The following is a 6741-nucleotide window of genomic DNA, read 5'->3' as shown; positions in this document are numbered from 1 at the left end:
ACACATACTGTGCTAGTACAAGAAGGTTGTTCGGGAAAACCCGAAGTGTCACATTATCCCCAAGTTTTAAGAACTTTCGTCCCGAAAGTTAAGGCAGCCACTGTCAAGCTAGTACGTGTGAGAGTGTTTCAACAGGGTGTCACAATATATGTAGGTGAAGTCCTACAAACCTGATAACATGAATTGTGTTTTTTTTTTCCAATGGTTTGTGTTTTACCAACAATGTATTTTATAGTATACATCGTGTATTTTTTGCTTTTGTGTAGATTCTGATAACATCAATTGCTTTTTTTGTATATGTATCCTGTATGTTTATCATTTAGTACAACTCATGAATGGGTGCCAAAAGGCAATTGTAGAAAAGTGAAAACTGCTAACATCAACTGTTGTTTTATATATATGTAACATGGGTAGTTAATAGTTATTATATTAGTTGTACGTATGTTAAATTCAGTTGTATACGTTTATTCATAAGGTATATTGGACTTGGTACTATCCTTCTTTTGTATAATATCGTGTTATTATTCTAAATGAAATATTTAATATGTGTAATTTTAATATATGGTATGTACTAGCGGTTTATAATACAGGATTTTAGGTTTATAAGTTGTTGTAGTCTTTCTTGCATGTTCTCCTACAAAGATGGTAAGGTAAACTGTTGTGTTCATTTAAAAATGTTTGTAGAAAGGTCAATATTTGCTAACATCAGCAGTTGTTTAAGATTGTGATAATTCAGTGTTAAACTACTTTCATTAACAGTTTTTTATATAAGTTACGTGGTTGGTTAGTTTTATTTTATCACACGGTTGTGTTTGAAAAGCGGTTGTATTCATTGTGTTTATTTATAAACATTTACATATCAAATTGTCTCAATTGTATTTCATTTATTATATTTTATATTGTAGCCCCATAGATCATAAAATGGAAAAGCTTGGGTTTGCAATGATCGTCGATGAAATATTCACAAGGCTCCTGCCAAAGCTATTGGTTGTTTGAAATGTGTTTGCAAAGATTTCCGTAAGGAACTATCAACTTAGTTTTTTGAGATGATGCATTCTTGTCGAATTGGAAATTCTCTACATAAGAAATATCTCACCTTGTCAAATATGTCAATTGTTGTTGACGACGTAATAGGTGGGAATTTGGATGTGGTTACAAGCAAACAGATCACTTTTCCTGGCAATGTTGACCCTAGATTCTTACGTATTCTTGCGTCGCTTAATGGGTTGTTGTTAGTGTCCTCTGAACCGAGTTGCTGTGAGCTGATCCTTTGGAATCTAACAACCAGGTGCCATAAGTTGTTGTCCGTGTCAGACTTTTGTCAGTGGTATGTTCGAAACTGTGATGCAGGTGGAATGTATTTTGATGAAACCAATGATCTTAAAGTGCTTCACATAAATTTTTTTTTGAATGTCGTTACTGCTCGTGTTTATTCACGACGTCGTGAGACATGGAGAGAAATAGATTTCTTGAGGGGAGCTAATTTCGGTGGTCGGGGTTATTCATAGTCTTCTATAATTTATTCTGGCAAAACATATATTTCGTGTGTTCAAGAAGTTGGTATCCCGGCCCTTTGGAGAGGTATATAGTTGCTTTCGATGTTATTTTCGAAACTTTTAGAAGCCTTCGTTTTCCTGAAAGTTTGGAAGTTACTCCTTGGCTAGGAGAATTTCTGAGCATTGCAAAGAAGCTCCATTTTATTGTTGTTGAAGGGTCTCCCGAGTTATCTGTTGGTTTGTACAAAGTTGAAGATGAAGCCTTCATCAAGATGTTTTCTATCAATAATATTCATATTATTAGTTATGAACAAAGTTTCCGTTGGTCCAATATATTTCAAAACAACAAGTGGTTGATAGTAAACATTTGGATTCTTCCTGTTGAAGCTGACCTGAGCAATGAAGTTTTTTATTACCTTCAACATGTTGATTGCTACATTGGTGCGAAACGAGCATTATGTATCGAGACCCCTATTTCGCCAATTGATTAGAAATTATTATGCTATATTATAGGGAATGGTGGTCGTTTTTTCGAATTTTGTTTATTGTTTCAAGTAGTTCTGTATGTATAAGTGTATTAACAGTTGTCTGCATCGATATTTATTTCCGATTGGTGTTATTTAATCATATACTATTTCGAACTTTTAATATTTTCAATTTAATTTGTTTTACTATATATGTAGGTGAAGAAGTCATACAAACCTGATATCATCAATTGCTTTTTTGTATATGTATCATGTATGTTTATCATTTAGTACAACTCATGAATGTGTGCTAAAAGGTAGTTGTAGAAATAGATGGTATGTTTATCATTTGGTTCTATCCTTCTTTTGTATAATATTGTGTTATTATATTAAATGAAATCTTTAATATGTGTAATTTTAATATATGGTATGTACTAGCGGTTTATAATCCCGGATTTTAAGTTAATAAGTTGTTGTAGTCTTTCTTGCATGTTCTCCTACAAAGATGGTTAGGTAAACTGCTGTGTTCATTTCTTAATAAACCTCTCTTAACCGATCCTAACTCAAATTTAATGTAGAGGTAGTTATCTGGAATGGTTATTATTGTGTAATTTTTTAAGAAATTGTGTTATTTTATGAAGAGTGATTTTTTCTCTTATTATATGACAATATATGTATTAGAACTTTTGTATTCAGGTTTAACTATTCTTTTGTAGTTGTGTGTCTTATTTTATCTTATTGTATAACATTAAATGCTGTGTTTGATGTGTAATAAATATTTTGTGGCAGAGAAATTAATAAATTCCCTTATTGGATTATAAGCTAAGTATCCAGAGTGTTTATGATTGTGTGTTTATATAGTGTTGTGTTTTTATTTTATATGGTATTATGATTGTGTTTTTTCTATATTATTGTTTTTTTTTATTTTACATGCTATACTTTATGTATTATTTGTTTTACAACATGGTATGTATTAGCGGTTTACTACTTAGGTGTTGTCGCCCATGTTCCTACAAATCTGGTGTCATTAACTGCTTTTTATGGTGTATAAATATCGTATTACTTGATTATTTAATAAACATATCATACTCGATTATGTCCAGTTTTATTCACAAGGTTTGTTTAGTTCATATTCTTTCTGTTTTGAAAACAAGTGCATTGCATTATGTGATAATTGTCTGCATTGTTTTTGTATTACATTCTGAGTTACTAACAGCAAAGTTGATGCATTACTGCTTTCTAATTCTATCAGGTTGCAGGTGGTTATGGATGATTTTCTAAAGAATGTTGTTTTTAGTAACATCGATGATGTGTGGGAAATTAGTGAGGTAATTATAGACCATTTCAAGTTTCGTATTTCAATATTTACATTAGATGTAAGTGGATATATTTATATTTTTTACAGCCACGATCTGTTATAATACTGGGTACCGTAAAGGAAATATCCAGGGAGGTTGGTTGGTTTTCTTTGAAGTGTCCTAATTGTTTAAATGAGGCTTGTACAAAAAACATGGGTTTAACTAAATTTGAAGGAGGTTGTGATCAAGAACAACATACGTTGTATGTGTGCACTAATGAATTTTGTCGAAAAAATGTTATTGATGAACCGGTTTTAAGGTATTGTTATTATTTTGTTGTTATTTACGCTTTCATTTTGACATTGTAACTTTCTTCATCAGTTACCTTATTTTAGTTTATGTAATCCGTTTGAATTCAAATTTATTTGTTATGTTATCAATTAGATTGAAGGTTCGTGTTGAGGATAGCAGTGGTGATGTATCTCTTATTTTGTTTCATAATACAGCATGTTATCGAGAAGTCTGCAAAACAGTTGATTCAGGATAACACAATGGTAGTATGCATGTGTATGATTTATATTTAGTTTCTATTTCTCAAATTATATATTTTTTGTAAGCTAACTTTTTGGTTATATATCCTATCTTTTATGTTTTCAGGATGATGGTACTGTGCGATTTCCAAACGAATTAAAAACTTTGGTGGATAAATTGTTTTCATTCAAGATTGAAGTCAGCGAGACTAACTTGACATATTGTGATGAAGAATACGAGATTCAAAGAATAACTGACAATGAATCAGTTGTTGATGTGGTTAAATAAATGTCTGGGATTAGTCAGGTACTATGAACTTTTAACTGAAGTATTATAGTTGTCTTTAGTTAATAAACTTTTTCAATTTTGGTTTAGAGCTGTATGCTTGATGATAAGAAGAATGGTACTCCAATTTCGCTTGTGATGAGTTCTGATGGTGATTCAATTGATAAAAAAACATGTTCAATGGTTTGTAAAGATACGACGTCTAAGCGTAAATTGCTTGATCTTTACAATTTGGATGTCATTTCGAACTCGAGCATCTGTGAAAGTACAAGTAATAATATTGTGGAGAGCGTGAAAGATGTTGGTAAGAAAGAGATTAGTTTACCGATTTTAATGAGTGAGATGTTGTTTCTTTTGTTTGTTGCATTTTAGAGTGATGGTTTTTATGTTTTTTGTTTGTTCAATGTTTTTTTTTCTGGACATAAACTTTCTCTTTTGTTTTTTTATTCTCGTATGTTTTGATACTGTTAAGCTTTCTTATGTGTGAGTATCTGAAGTTCAGTTTACATATTGGTTGTTAATAATAATATGCTACATTAGTTAAGTTGTATATAAAAAAACTTATAAGAGGAACATAAATATAACCATAATTCATTGACAAAATTATACATAATAACAAAATTTGTCAATACATTAGATGTGGAATCATGTTGGTCGTTAAGTATGAGATCAAAAAGCGAAAACATGAGGAAGATGTCCTACTATCATGGAAAGAAACCCAATACCAACAGCTACATGCACATCAAACAAACTAATTTGCATTCAGTCTAAGAAGCCAGAAATTTAGTAAGAGCTTGCTTTCCTTGGTTGCTTTATACAATTTGCATTCAGTCTACATTGTGTAACTGTTCATGCCATTAACCGTTTAGTGTACCCAGATCCAGGTTTATCTAAGTTTACTAACTTTTAAATTGTTTCATAATTTATAAAAAAAAAAAACCAAACGTGTGTTGCTTGTGTACAAATATGTTATACAATTGTGTTTTTGTCATTGTGTTTTTATGTCATTATTTTTGTGTATGTGTGTGTGTCATATATTACATGTGCATCTTCACCTTTTAAAAACATCAATCCTTTACAAGTCATTCATTTCACCAAACACTTGACATCGTCAATGAAAAAGGATTCTTTCAAAAGGTCAATCCTGAAACATTTGCCTTCTTGCTGGTTTTCTACCATCTCATCAACAAGTCATGCACCTTGGGGTACTAAAAAGACAGAAAGTTAGGTAGATGTCTTGTAAGAGGGGCTTCTGCAGTTCAGTGACAACAAGTTTGAAAAACTTGTGCCACACTCAAAGAACATAGCATATGCTAGGAGCATGGTTGTCAAGATTTATCATACACAAACAAGTACAGATACCAAGAGTGTGAAAAGCTTACATCAGGGGGATATCAATTCCTAGACAATAAGCTTAGGGTTTTGACCATACACATGCAGCAGATGTTTTCTTAACCATTTATTGAAGAATATTATGATGCTGCTGCTGTTGCTGTAAAGTCCAACTGATAGAAAAGTAGCTGAAATATATCATCAAAGATTTAATATCTCATTGATTCACCATCAGACATCACTGTTTTTGTTCAAACATCTATTCTGTTATACAATTGTATTAGGATCGTCACTAACTTGTCGATAACCTTCCACATTGCTAATATGTTCATATTCTGGCTCAATCAAAGGAGTGTTGTTTAACAAAACTTGACGACCATCTTTATTGAATATGATTCACGTCCTTTTTTTTTGAAAACACAGAATATCCCTAGGATTTAACTTTAGATCTTCAATAAATTTAAACCAACCATCAGCAATACAATAATTTGGCCCAATCTTTCTAATACGGACTTCCCATTGATGATACTCGGATACATTAAGTATAACCATGTTATCCGGTAAACGATAATCATAATGTTTTGAAATAAAAGTATCTGGTAGAACCTGTAAAAAATAATTATTACAAATTTATGCGTATTATGTTTTTTAATAAATCGTAATAACAAAAAATAAAAAATAAAATCTATAAGAAAATTACGTACAGTTGGACTTTGTATAGGATTTTGAATAATTTTACAAAATGATTTTCCAAACTCTTTATTTGGATCATGAGAGAAGAGGTTGAACTTGAAAGTATGATCACCGAGATAGTTGAAAATCATGAAGAAAGATTCGTGGCCGAAGTAGTTTAAAACCTCACACCATTCATCCGTAAAGTAGAATACATCTTTTATTAATTTGATAACAACAGACCATGAATGCGTTTCATCAAATTTAAGACTAACAGTTGAAGATTCTAACTTATTCATCCATATAAATCTACTCATACATATAGGTATAGCCTGAAAACCAAAAAACAAAAGGCAAATTTCTTTCGAATAAAGGATGAAACAATATGAATCGTTACTTTAAACAAATAATTCGGAAAGGTATGTACCTGTTGTTGAAGGGATAGCGGATCAAGTATTGTTATGATAAAATTCGGACCATGACGATACATGTTAACCCAAACATGAAAAATCAGAAAGAAGACTAACAATCAAATAGTACTTGCAACACATACAATGAAACAAAATATTTCGAGTATGTATTTATAAGAGAAAGTTGTCGTATTATACTTAAAAATACGATTGAATCAAAAGTTGTTATTACTATTTATGTAAATTATTATTC

The 6741-nt window shown here is 31.1% G+C and overlaps 1 long non-coding RNA gene across 1 annotated transcript; it reads left to right on the top strand.

Annotated features, from left to right (window-relative positions):
- The first annotated feature begins 2549 nt into the window (after nt 1-2549).
- On the top strand, nt 2550-4448 carry LOC118480333. Its single transcript, XR_004861976.1, has 5 exons — nt 2550-3288; nt 3366-3577; nt 3703-3812; nt 3916-4095; nt 4165-4448. It is a non-coding gene; the product is annotated as an uncharacterized LOC118480333 (long non-coding RNA).
- The last annotated feature ends 2293 nt before the right edge of the window (nt 4449-6741 follow it).

This window comes from Helianthus annuus, chromosome 7 (genome assembly GCF_002127325.2).
Source record: "Helianthus annuus cultivar XRQ/B chromosome 7, HanXRQr2.0-SUNRISE, whole genome shotgun sequence".
NCBI classification, from domain to species: domain Eukaryota; kingdom Viridiplantae; phylum Streptophyta; class Magnoliopsida; order Asterales; family Asteraceae; genus Helianthus; species Helianthus annuus.
Note: the sequence above shows the minus strand (reverse complement) of the source record. Positions and strands in the feature narration are given on the sequence as shown.